The sequence below is a fragment of the Triticum aestivum genome, chromosome 2A (genome assembly GCF_018294505.1).
Source record: "Triticum aestivum cultivar Chinese Spring chromosome 2A, IWGSC CS RefSeq v2.1, whole genome shotgun sequence".
Lineage (NCBI taxonomy): Eukaryota > Viridiplantae > Streptophyta > Magnoliopsida > Poales > Poaceae > Triticum > Triticum aestivum.
In genome coordinates, this window is record NC_057797.1 from 653,850,241 (window position 1) to 653,864,799 (window position 14,559).

The window sequence follows — 14,559 nt, forward strand, 5'->3', positions numbered from 1 at the left end:
AGGATGATTGTGGTAAACTAAAAATCAAAGATTCAAATCATACAAGACGCTCCAAGAAAACACATATTATGTGGTGAATAAAAATATAGCTCCAAGTAAAGTTACCGATAGAAGTAGACGAAAAGAGGGGATGCCTTCCGGGGCATCCCCAAGCTTTGGCTTTTAGGTGTCCTTAGATTATCTTGGGGGTGCCATGGGCATCCCCAAGCTTAGGCTCTTTCCACTCCTTGTTCCATAATCCATCAAATCTTTACCCAAAACTTGAAAACTTCACAACACAAAACTTAAAGTAGAAAATCTCATGAGCTCCGTTAGCGAAAGAAAACAAAACACCACCTCAAGGTACTGTAATGAACTCATTATTTATTTATATTGGTGTTAAACCTACTATATTCCAACTTCTCTATGGTTTATAAACTATTTTACTAGCCATAGATTCATCAAAATAAGCAAACAACACATGAAAAACAGAATTTGTCAAAAACAGAACAGTTTGTAGTAATCTGTAACTAACGCAAACTTCTGGAACCCCAAAAATTCTAAAATAAATTGCTGGACCTGAGGAATTTATCTATTAATCATCTGCAAAAAGAATTAACTAAATATCACTCTCCAATAAAAAATGCCAACTAATCTTGTGAGTGCTAAAGTTTCTGTTTTTACAGCAAGATCAACAAGACTTTCCCCAAGTCTTCCCAACGGTTCTACATGGCACAAACACTAATTAAACACAAAAAACAGAACCAAAACAGAGGCTAGGTAAATTATCTATTACTAAACAGGAGCAAAAAGAAAGGACTAAAAATAAAGTTGGGTTGCCTCCCAACAAGCGCTATCGTTTAACGCCCCTAGCTAGGCATAAAAAGCAAGGATAGATCTAGGTATTGCCATCTTTGGTTTTCAACTTTTTAGCGGAATCAAGCTCGAATCCGGGAGGTTCTTTACGTTTCCCTTCATATTCTGAAATTTTTAGATCTAACGAATCCAACCGCTTATTGCAAAGGGTAATCAACATATTCATGCGGTGGAGATTCCCGCTAACGCTTTTAAGAGGTTCAAAAGACTTTTGTAAAATCTTGGTTACTTCACAAATTTTCTCAAAAACTTGCGTTTCCTCTTGGGTATGATGAGGCCCCTTTTGTTGAAGTAGAGTTCCTACTATACCTTCTATAATTTCATGCGCAATACTGAGATCGATTTCAATAAAATTGCCTTTGGCAACACAATCCAAAAGTTGTCTATGAGACATATTTAGTCCAACATAGAAGTTGCGAAGCAAAATTCTAAAATTCACCTCTAGGGTACAATTACGATAAGATTCCATCATTCTAAACCATGCATCTTTTAAATTTTCTCCTTGCCTTTGGTTGAAGTGAAGAACCTCAAACTCGGGAGACAAAGGAGCAGATAAGGGACTAGTCATAACGACAAGTAAACGGAAAAGAGGCGAACGGAAAGAGAGGGAGGATAGAGAGAGAGGGCGAATAAAACGGCAAGGGTGAAGTGGGGGAGAGGAAAATGAGAGGCAAATGAAAAATAATGTAATGCGGGAGATAAGGATTGTGACGGGTACTTGGTATACTGACTTTTGCATAGACTCCCCGGCAACGGCGCCAGAAATCCTTCTTGCTACCTCTTGAGCACTACGTTGGTTTTTCCCCGAAGAAGAGGAAGGGACTAGGTGTATCTATATTATTTCTCTGAGAATCTTGCTCAATTCTCTTAGGGTGGCCTTCAGGATACAAAGGTTCTTGATGACCCACAAGTATAGGGGATCTATCGTAGTCCTTTCGATATGTAAGAGTGTCGAACCCAACGAGGAGCAGAAGGAAATGATAAGCGGTTTCCAGCAAGGTATTCTCTACAAGTACTGAAATAAGTGGTAACAGATAGTTTTGTGATAGGATAATTTGTAACGAGCAACAAGTAACAAAAGTAAATAAAGTGCAGCAAGGTGGCCCAATCCTTTTTGTAGCAAAGGACAAGCCTAGACAAACTCTTATATAGAGAAAAGCGCTCCTGAGGACACATGGGAATATCGTCAAGCTAGTTTGCATCACGTTCATATGATTCGCGTTCGGTACTTTGATAATTTGGTATGTGGGTGGACCAGTGCTTGGGTACTATCCTTACTTGGACAAGCATCCCACTTATGATTAACCTCTATTGCAAGCATCCGCAACTATAACAAAAGTATTAAGGTAAACCTAACCATAGCATGAAACATATGGATCCAAATCAGCCCCTTACGAAGCAACACATAAACTAGGGTTTAAGCTTCTGCCACTCTAGCAACCCATCATCTACTTATTGCTTCCCAATGCCTTCCTCTAGGCCCAAATAATGGTGAAGTGTTATGTAGTCGACGTTCACATAACACCACTAGAGGAGAGACAACATACATCTCATCAAAATATCGAACGAATACCAAATTCACATGACTACTAATAGCAAGACTTCTCCCATGTCCTCAGGAACAAACGTAACTACTCACAAAGCATAATCATGTTCATAATCAGAGGGGTATTAATATGCATATAGGATCTGAACCCGACAAAAAATCACGAAGTGACATCTCTTTATGCTCATCATATAAATAAAACTCCACCGTAGGTGGTGAGCTCATAGCATGGAAATGAAAGTTTTGCACAAAGATATTGGTGAGTAAGAGATATTGTTCGCGTTGGTCGTGGAGGAAGGCGGTGAGGCCAGCATTCTCAGCCAATTCATAGAAATCATCATAAATCCCAGCTACTCTCAAGAAATCATCACAAGGCCATTCACACGGCCGGACCTCCGCGGTGCGAGGGAGATTATACTTGGGTCTCTTATTCTCCTCACTTTGCTTATCCTTCAAGCTTCGGCTTGATGAGCCCCTCAAAGATCTCTTCATTATTTTCTGAAAAAATCTGAAATTTTTTGTAACTTCAAAATAAAAGTGAACCAAACTCAACAAAGTTGATAGCAACTACTCCTACAAGTGCCTAGAACTTATATCATGCATTAGAACTACTTGGAACCATATAAATTTGACATGCAAGCTGAAGAACATAGTCACCTAGGCAACAGAAATTTGCAATGAATAAAGCATTAGAACAAAAACTAATTGGACCAATGGAGGAGTCACATACCAAGGAACAATCCCCAAAAGCAGTTTTGTGAGAGGTGCTTTGAGCAAGGAGATCGAAAATCGCAGCAAAATGAGCTAGAACTCGTGCTTGAGCTGGTTAGTGGTGTTTGTGGGAGGAAGAAGAAATGTGTGGGTGCAGGAATAAGTGGAGGGGAGCCACCGTGGGCCCATGAGGCAGGAGGCGCGCCCAAGGGGCTGAGCGCGCCGTGGACCCTCGTGGCCAGGTGCTTGCTCCCCCTTGCTGTGTTCTTAGTGCCAGATATTCTCAAATATTTCAGAAAAAAACATATTTAAATTTCAGGGCATTTGGAGAGCTTTTATTTTCGGGGTATTTTTTATTGCACAAATAATTCAGAAAACAGACAGAAATTACTATTTTTGCTTTATTTAATATAAAAAACAGAAAGTAAAAAGAGGGTACAGAGAGTTGTGTTTTCTAAATTCATCCATCTCATGCTCATCAAAAGGAATCCACTAACGAGGTTGATCAAGTCTTATTAACAAACTCATTTTGAGTAACATGAAACTGGAGAAATTTCGAATAACACTAGGTTACCTCAACGGGGATATGCACATCCCCAACAATAATAATATCATATTTCTTCTTGACAGTAGGAAGAGGAAATTCAAAACCTCCAAAAATAATCGATGGAATTTTTTCAATAGAATTGATATTGTGGACTTGAGGTTGTTTCCTCGGAAAGTGTACCGTATGCTCATTGCCATTAACATGAAAAGTGACATTGCCTTTGGTGCAATCAATAACAGCCCCTGCAGTATTCAAAAAGGGTCTTCCAAGAATAATAGACATACTATCGTCCTCGGGTATATCAAGAATAACAAAGTCCGTTAAAATAGTAATGTTTGCAACCACAACAGGCACATCCTCACAAATACCGACAGGTATAGCAGTTGATTTATCAGCCATTTGCAAGCATATTTCAGTAGGTGTCAACTTATTCAAATCAAGTCTATGATATAAAGAGAGGCATAACACTAACACCGGCTCCAAGATCACATAAAGCAGTTTTAACATAGTTTCTTTTAATGGAGCATGGTATAGTTGGTACTCCTGGATCTCCTAGCTTCTTAGGTATTCCACCCTTAAAAGTATAATTAGCAAGCATGGTGGAAATTTCAGCTTCCGGTATCTTTCTTTTATTATTAACAATATCTTTCATGTACTTAGCATAAGGATTCATTTTAAGCATATCAGTCAATCGCATACGCAAAAAGATAGGTCTAATCATTTCACAAAGCGCTCAAAATTCTCATCATCCTTTTTCTTGGATGGCTTAGGAGGAAAAGGCATGGGTTTCTGAACCCAAGGCTCTCTTTCCTTACCGTGTTTCCTAGCAACAAAGTCTCTTTTATCATAACGTTGATTCTTTGATTGTGGGTTATCAAGATCAACAGCAGGTTCAATCTCTACATCATTGTCATTACTAGGTTGAGCATCAACATGAACATTATCATTAATATTATCACTAGTTTCATGTTCATTACCAGATTGTGTTTCAGCATCATAAATAGAGATGTCATTTGGATTCTCAGGTGTGTCAATAACAGGTTCACTAGAAGCATGCAAAGTCCTATTATTTTTCTTTTTCTTCCTTTTAGAAGGACTAGGTGTATCTATATTATTTCTCTGAGAATCTTTCTCAATTCTCTTAGGGTGGCCTTCAGGATACAAAGGTTCCTGATGACCCACAAGTATAGGGGATCTATCATAGTCCTTTAGATAAGTAAGAGTGTCGAACCCAAGGAGGAGCGGAAGAAAATGATAAGCGGTTTCCAGCAAGGTATTCTCTGCAAGTACTGAAATAAGTGGTAACAGATAGTTTTGTGATAGGATAATTTGTAACGAGCAACAAGTAACAAAAGTAAATAAAGTGCAGCAAGGTGGCCCAATCCTTTTTGTAGCAAAGGACAAGCCTAGACAAACTCTTATATAGAGAAAAGCGCTCCCGAGGACACATGGGAATATCGTCAAGCTAGTTTTCATCACGTTCATATGATTCGCGTTCGGTACTTTGATAATTTGGTATGTGGGTGGACCGGTGCTTTGGTACTGTCCTTACTTGGACAAGCATCCCACTTATGATTAACCTCTATTGCAAGCATCCGCAACTACAACAAAAGTATTAAGGTAAACCTAACCATAGCATGAAACATATGGATCCAAATCAGCCCCTTACGAAGCAACGCATAAACTAGGGTTAAGCTTCTGTCACTCTAGCAACCCATCATCTACTTATTGCTTCCCAATGCCTTCCTCTAGGCCCAAATAATGGTGAAGTGTTATGTAGTCGACGTTCACATAACACTACTAGAGGAGAGACAACATACATCTCATCAAAATATCGAACAAATACCAAATTCACATGACTACTAATAGCAAGACTTCTCCCATGTCCTCGGAAACAAATGTAACTACTGACAAAGCATAATCATGTTCATAATCAGAGGGGTATTAATATGCATATAGAATCTGAACATATGATCTTCCACCAAATAAACCAACTAGCATCAACTACAAGGAGTAATTAACACTACTAGCAACCTACTAGTACCAATCCCGGACTTGGAGACAAGAATTGGATACAAGAGATGAACTAGGGTTTTGAGAGGAGATGATGCTGGTGAAGATGTTGATGGAGATTGCCCTCTCCCGATGAGAGGGGCGTTGGTGATGACGATGGCGATGATTTCCCCCTCCCAGAGGGAAGTTTCCCCGGCAGAACAGCTCTGCCGGAGCCCTAGATTGGATCCGTCAAGGTTTCGCCTCGTGGCAGCGGAATTTCGTCCGAGGAGATGGCTTATGATTTTTTTCTCATCGAAAGACTCCATATAGCAGAAGATGGCCATCGAAGGGCCACCACGGGGCCCACGAGGTAGGGGGCGTGCCCAGGGGGTAGGGCACGCCCCCACCCTCGTGGGCAGGGTGTGGCCCCCTGGTGAACTTCTTGCGCTCAGTATTTTTTATATATTCTGAAAACGTCTTCCGTGAAGTTTCAGGACTTTTAGAGGTTTGCAGAATAGGTCTATAATATTTGCTCCTTTTCCAGCCCAGAATCCCAGCTGCCCGCATTCTCCCTCTTTATGTAAACCTTGTAAAATAAGAGAGAATAGGCATAAGTATTGTGACATAATGTGTAATAACAGCCCATAATGCGATAAATATCGATATAAAAGCATGATGCAAAATGGACGTATCAGTTCCTGAGTCATTTTACCAGTTCTAGTAGCCACTCTAACAGCATAGTCATTATTCTTACTATTCAATTCATTGAGCAAATCATTCTGAGCTTTAATTACTTGTTCTACTTGAGTGGTAACCATAGAAGCGTGTTTACTAATGAGTTTAAGTTCACCTTTAACTCTAGACATATAATCACCCAAGTGTTCAATCATATAAGCATTTTGTTTCAATTGTCTACCAAAATAAGCATTGAAGTCTTCTTGCTTAACCATAAAGTTATCAAACTCATCCAAACATTGGATAGCAAACTTAGTAGGAGGGATTTCAGCTTTATCACATCTACAGAGAGAATTTACCTGTACTACCTGTGTCAGGTTATCAAGACCATGTGTTTCTTCAATAGGCGGTAAATTAAGACCATGTATTTCTTCAATAGGAGGTAAATTCTTAACATCTTCAGCTTTAATACCCTTTTCTTTCATAGATTTCTTTGCCTCTTGCATATCTTCAGGACTGAGAAATAAAACACCTCTTTTCTTCGGGGTTGATTTAGGAATAGGCTCAGGAGCTGGCTCAGGAAGTGTCCAATTATTTTCATTTGTCAACATGTTATTCAATAGAATTTCAGCCTCATCTGGTGTTCTTTCCCTGAAAACAGAACCAGCACAACTATCCAGGTAATCTCTGGAAGCATCGGTTAGTCAATTATAAAAGATATCAAGTATTTCATTTTTCTTAAGAGGGTGATCAGGCAAAGCATTAAGTAATTGGAGAAGCCTCCCCCAAGATTGTGGGAGACTCTCTTCTTCAATTTGCACAAAATTATATATATCCCTCAAAGCAGCTTGTTTCTTATGAGCGGGGAAATATTTAGCAGAGAAGTAATAAATCATATCCTAGGGACTACGCACACAACCAGGATCAAGAGAATTAAACCATATCTTAGCATCACCCTTTAATGAGAACGGAAATATTTTAAGGATATAAAAGTAGCGAGTTCTCTCATCATTAATGAACAGGGTGGCTATATCATTTAATTTTGTAAGATGTGTCACAACAGTTTCAGATTCATGGCCATAAAAAGGATCAGATTCAACCAAAGTAATTATATCAGGATCAATAGAGAATTCATAACCCTTATCAGTAACAAAGATAGGTGAAGTAGCATAAGCAAGATATTTCATTCTAGCATTCAGAGTTTTTTGTTTAAGCTTAGCTAATAATTTATTAAGATCACTTCTATCATTGCAAGCAAGAAAATCTCTTTTAGTTTCTTCATCCATAACATAGCCCTTAGGTACAACAGGCAATTCATATTTATTAGGAGAGCCTTCATCATTATTTTCATCAATATTATCGGTTTCAATAATTTCATTATCTCTATCCCTAGCAAGTTGTTCATCGAGAAATTCACCAAGTGGCACAGTAGTATCAAGCATAGAAGTAGTTTCATCATAAGTATCATGCATAGCAGAAGTGGCATCATCAATAATATGCGCCATATCAGAATTAATAGCAGAAGCAGGTTTAGGTGTCGCAAGCTTACTCAAAACAGAAGGTGAATCAAGTGCAGAGCTAGATGGCAGTTCCTTACCTCCCCTCGTAGTTGAGGGATAAATCTTGGTTTTTGGATCTCTCAAGTTCTTCATAATGATAAGCAGATATAATTCCCAAGTGACTCAAAGAATAGAGCTATGCTCCTCGGCAACGGCGCCAGAAAATAGTCTTGATAACCCACAAGTATAGGGGATCACAACAGTTTTCGAGGGTAGAGTATTCAACCCAAATTTATTGATTCGACACAAGGGGAGCCAAAGAATATTCTCAAGTATTAGCAGCTGAGTTGTCAATTCAACCACACCTGGAAACTTAATATCTACAACAAAGTGTTTAGTAGCAAAGTAATATGATAGTAGTGGTAACGATAGCAAAAGGTAACGGTAGCAAAAGTAATATTTTTGGTGTTTTGTAGTGATGATAACAATAGCAACGGAAAAGTAAATAAGCGAAGAACAATATATGGAAAGCTCGTAGGCAATGGACCAGTGATGGAGAATTATGTCGGATGCGGTTCATCATGTAACAGTCATAACCTAGGGTGACACAGAACTAGCTCCAATTCATCAATGTAATGTAGGCATGTATTCCGAATATAGTCATACGTGCTTATGGAAAAGAACTTGAATGACATCTTTTGTCCTACCCTCTCGTGGCAGCGGGGTCCTAGCGGAAACTAAGGGATATTAAGGCCTCCTTTTAATAGAGTACCGGACCAAAGCATTAACACATAGTGAATATATGAACTCCTCAAACTACGGTCATCACCGAGAGTGGTCCCGATTATTGTCACTTTGGGGTTGCCGGATCATAACACATAGTAGGTGACTATAGACTTGCAAGATAGGACCAAGAACTCACATATATTCATGAAAACATAATAGGTTCAGATCTGAAATCATGGCACTCGGGCCCTAGTGACAAGCATTAAGCATAGCAAAGTCATAGCAATATCAATCTCAGAACATAGTGGATACTAGGGATCAAACCCAAACAAAACTAACTCGATTACATGATAAATCTCATCCAACCCATCACCGTCCAGCAAGCCTATGATGGAATTATTCACGCACGGCGGTGAGCATCATGAAATTGGTGATGGAGGATGGTTGATGATGACGATGGCGACGGATTCCCCTCTCCGGAGCCCCGAACGGACTCCAGATCAGCCCTCCCGAGAGAGTTTAGGGTTTGGCGGTGGCTCCGTATCGTAAAACGCGATGAATCCTTCTCCTTTATTTTTTTCTCCCCGAACACAAATATATGGAGTCAAGGTTGAGGTCGGTGGACCTCCAGGGGGCCCACGAGGCAGGGGGCGCGCCCCCACCCTCGTGGCTAGGGTGTGGCCCCCCTGGCCTTGATTCTTTGCCATTATTTTTTATTATTTCCAAAAATAATATCTGTGGAGTTTCAGGTCATTCCGAGAACTTTTGTTTCTGCACACAAATAACACCATGGCAATTCTGCTGAAAACAACGTCAGTCCGGATTAGTTCCATTCAAATCATGCAAGTTAGAATCCAAAACAAGGGCTAAAGTGTTTGGAAAAGTAGATACGATGGAGACGTATCACTACACTGGCGCGGTCTCTCCCCCTCGCCATCATCGCAGAGATTGGCTTGGTGTGTGGAGTAGGAGGAAGGGGCTGGAGGAAGAAGATGGGTCGGGGGTTCCTTCCCCTTATCTTTATATAGCACCCGAAGGAAGAACAACCCGCATCTCTTCGCCTTCGATGGGACAAGGAAGGCAATGATGGCCTCGCACCACCCGCGGACAGTCTTTATGTCAGTCGAGGCGTCATAGGAGAAGTGGGGGCACCCCACGTTCCATCGTCGCCACGCGTCAAGCCTAGCCCGCATGCGGTTGGGGCATGCGCCGTTTTGCCCCCTAATAGGCGGAGTCATGCGCGCCGCGGGCCCGAGGGCTACTATCAGGCCCGTGGGACTGGGGGTACCCGTGCCTGCGGGACTGGGGGTAGCCAAACCCGTCTGCCTGCGGCCCAGTGTGCGGCGCGTATCGAGGGCCCAGCAGATAGCCCACCACCAAGCTTCACGAGCAAGAAGCCTCGCGAGGCCCACGTTAGCAGGCGCCCCAAGCAAGTCGAAGGCGCCACCAGGAGCCCCGTGAGGCTGCCTCCTGAGGCCCCTCTCGTGAGCGGACTAGTCAGGAGCTGCTCAAGCCCGGTTGCGCAGCCCTGAGTCTTCACGTGGGTGACGCGCGCGGCGACAAACGATGCCAGAGGCCGTGCCAGCAGGCGCAGATGAGAAGGCTTTCCTCATTCGTGCTAAGGGAGGAAGGTTAGCACGCCGGTTCCCAAAGCAACCCCAAAGGTTGCCTAATCGGTGCAGGAAGACCAAGACGACAGGCACGCAGGGTGGAGGTCATTATCGAGCCCACTGACGCGTCATGGACGGTGACTTTACAGACGAAGACCACCTTTTGTCAGGATAGACCGCGCCCATGTCCCCCTTCAAAATTGTCGTCGTGTGACAACCCTTCCCGTCAATGTTTTCGAGGGAAGATGATCAAGGCAAATATAAAAGAGGGCAGGGTGCCACCGTAGGAGGATATCTTTTCTCTCTGGCCCTTGTACTCTCTTTCCCCCTTGGGAGTGCAATCCACAAACCAAACAGGAGTAGGGTTTTACACCGCAAGGTGGCATGAACCTGGGTAACTGTTGTGTCTCCGGCCTGCTCGCACTAGCTCTCTCTCACCATAGCCTCGTCGTGGTTAGTTGCGGGAAGGAGTAGGGCGGTAAGAACGAGCGCACCCCATAGTTCGAACCTCTTGGGTCCCCAGAGCCCCGACTCCGACACGCCCCTCCAAGGCAACGGACTGGATTTCGGTGGACCATTCATGTGCATGTCGCACGTGCACCTGGTCCGTGTCCGGCGAGGTGAGGCAAGCGAGCGAGCATGTTTGGTCTTCTATTTTTCTCCTTCACACATCATTAAATGTGATGTAGAGAACCCACTATATAAAGAGATACAACTCTTTCTCTACTTTTGGGGATGGGACTAAATTTAGAGCTATCACTTGCTATTTTATTCATGGGCTACTATTTAAGATTTCAGAATTTGTTATGGGCCTAGCCCATTTTTTTCTAACACCGTGTCTCGTTATTTACCGAGTGTTGTACTTGGCTTACATAGTTTTTGTCGTGCCTCGTGTTTTGGTACTCGGTGAACAAGCAAGGACCATGTAACGACTAATTTTTCAGTAGTGCATACAATACAAGTGGGCCTTTTAAGATTTTGTAATTTTAACTGGATCAAGATACAATGTCTAGGGCGCCGAGTCTCGAAATCTAATGGTTCACATGAGATAAAAAAAATGGAAAAGGCCAAAAGCCACATGAGCTAATTTTTAAAAGCCTTCATCTGATAGCAGCCAACACAAGGGCACCGAATTGACGCCACGGTCTCGTGATTTCTCTGTCAACACAGAGATCCTAATGCATTAGGAAGAAACCAGATAAGATAGGGAAGTGGATACAGATTCAGAAGAAAAAACACGCCAGCTGAAAAGATACTGTAGCCAACCGGCATCCCCGGTTCCCCTCCCTTCCAACGAAAAAACGGCACCCCCGGTAACAACTTGCCCAATTGGCGCTTGCCTAGTTACTGTAGCATGCCGCCTCCCGTCTCCCGTCTCCCGTCTCCCGTTTCGGTAAACGCCTTTGTCTATTCCGTGTCTCGTTGGCGGGAGGCGCCTTTGTCGCTTCCGGCTTCGTCCTGCCCTTATCGTCCAGCTCCGAAATGACAGCAGGGTCCCGTACAGCAGTCCGGACAAAAGATAGACAAGCAAACATCCTAGTTCCTAGGCCAATCCGTTTACTGAACACCTTCTACTGGATGTGTGGATCACCATGTGGTAAGATAGGATAGAATCGTGAAGCTTGGTCCATCAGTTCTACGTTCGCTTATGTCTCGTTCCCATCTCCACTTCTCCAGCGACGTGTTGGACCTCATGCATGTTTCGTCCGGTCCTCCTCTGCACAAGAACGAGAAGGCTCATCTGAATTCCGAACTGCCAATGGAGGACCCGGTAATTAAGCATGTTAGAAACATGAATCGATACTGCCGTGCGTACATGCATGCATGTGCAAGTGCAATGACCGGATCAAGTAAAGGATTATTAGCATACCAAAGTAATTTCGTGTTGTTGTAGAATGTGTTCTCCCTCCGTAAACTAATATAAGACGTTTTAGGTCACTACTTTAGTTTTTTTTTAAACGAGGATAACCCGAAAAATGCATGCAGTCATTTTATTAATTATTCTTCAGAGCAGGTACTGATGTATCGACCTTGTGAGGCCTGGCGTCGACGCCACCACGGCGCCAGACAACGCCATCTCCCCACGCGCGTCCATCATCACACATCAGTCGCCGAGACCCTGCCACGCCACACCGCCGAGACTCCACGTCCTCGATGCATCACATGAAACACCGCTCCACCGTTGAAATCGTCCACTGGCCCCTCAAGCCAATGCACACCTCCAAAAATGACTCCCCAATGGTGGGAACGACACCTGAATGCCGTCATCATCGTATCGACTGACCAAAGGTTTCCCCGGAGGTAGCAGAAGGAAGCGGGAAATTCACCTCGATGATGTCTCTAAGAATGAAACCGCCAAGGGTGTCACCATCACCAGCTCCGGCCACCAGTCATAGACAAGGTTTTCACCCGGATCTTGTCCCACGAGCATGCATCCGACATCATGTGCATCGGCTGGACCACCTTCAAGGCCCCAAATCCGGCGACCACCCGTAGCAGCACTGCCATCATGGGAGCCCTGGCACACCGACCACTGCCTGCAAGTGCCACCACTGGAGTTCGGGGGAGGGTGACGCCAAACCACGAGAGCCGCTGGGAAGAATGCGCATGCTCGTCACCGTCACTGATCCGATCTAATCCGGAGCCAAAGCCACCAGAGTTCCGCCTTGACTAGGGACATCACCACATCATGCCGCCGCGCGCGGGTTGCCTGAGCTTCACCCACCGCCAGGGACGTAGCTGCCTCATAGGCATTGGGGCCAGTTCACCCCAATGAATTTCGAAAATCCTTCCCTAATTCAATGCTAGTCACTAACATTTATAAAATGATGAACCCACTGCCATATACATGACCCATCAAACATTTTTCTAGTTTTGTTCTTGCCCGCCGCCACCTTCCAGGACCGCCGCCCAGGATCTAGGACCAGGCGACATACGCACGCACCCCGCCCGATCTGGCCAACCAGGACCTCCACGACGCCCTCTCCACGACGCCCTCTCCACGCCGCCGCCGTCGACCCGCCACCAGGCAGCCACGCCGCCGCCCAAGGCCGCCGCCTGGAGCACGCCATCACGCAGACATGGATCAAAAGCCGGTCGCGCCGTCACACGAAGAGGTCCCGCCCCACCCCCTCCTACGCGAGCCAGCGAGGAAAACCCCCGCCACCATCTTCGGCCGTCGGACTTAGTCCAGCGTCGTTCTCCGGCGGCGGAGGAGGGAAGGGAGGGAGGTGGTATGATCTAAAACGTCTTACATTACTTTATAAAGGTGGTAGATGCCAATAATTCCATAGGATTATTCAGCCTGCCTCACTATCGGCTTCGTAGAAAGCGGCATGGATGCATGCAGGCACTTTATTTTCCAAAGATGTGACCAGGCTAGCTGCAATGCGATCGAGCTAGTGAGACAGAGTATGATTTATTTTACTTTTTTGGCGGGAGAGTGAGATCTGATTTGGACATGCTAACAGCTGGGTTTGCTGGTGTTAATAGTGTCATATATTTACCTCGCCAATAAACAAAGTAGCTAGTTGAAGACGAACGTCTCCGTAAGTGACGCTCCAGATACAAAACGGTATACGTGACATTATTGGACCCGGATCTCTTCTGACTGTAGTTCTGTGCATGTGAGCACGACATTTTCTAGTTCTTAGAAAATAAAGCAAAAGACCAGGACAACTGTCCAACTATATACTGTAGTATGTACCTTTGAAAGTAGAGGAGACTGTATACGGTATGCACGCACGAGTTTTCGCATCGGTAATTCCTAACCTGGTCGTGTCAATGTGGAAGAAGAATTTCTCACAAAAAATGCGCAAGAAGAATTACCCAATCAAAACTCATTGTCAACAAGAGCCAACAGCGATTGGATTGCCAATGTGACTCTCAAACCGTCCAGATATGTTCGGACCGCGTGGTCCGAACGTGTTGTGTCATTTAATGCGAGTCTGTCTCCGTCTGCAGACGGTCTAGATATATTTTCTTTCACAAACCGGAGACAAACATGAGGGCTTTGTGGGCGTCCGGACCGCTGTCACGCCCGCGTCTAACCGCCCTGGTCCACCCAAACCCCCACCCACCTCTTTCGCGCTTTCCATTCCACGCGTCGCGCTACTTGTCGCGCCCCATTCATGTCGGCCCAGAGCATTCAACGGTCAGCATTGATGCCCATAATTTGACCAGACGAGAGGGTGGCGCAAACAAACCAACCACAGACTGCCTGCCTTCCTTCATTAAAACCCGCGCATGTGCTGAGAAACCTACTCCGGTCACACGTCCGTTTGCGAGCCGCCCGTCATTAAACACAACTCTAGTTGGCTCCGGCCACACCCCCCCCCCCTCCCCCTGCTCTTTAAACGATGCCAGACTCCGGGCAAAAATCGCACCACACTCCGC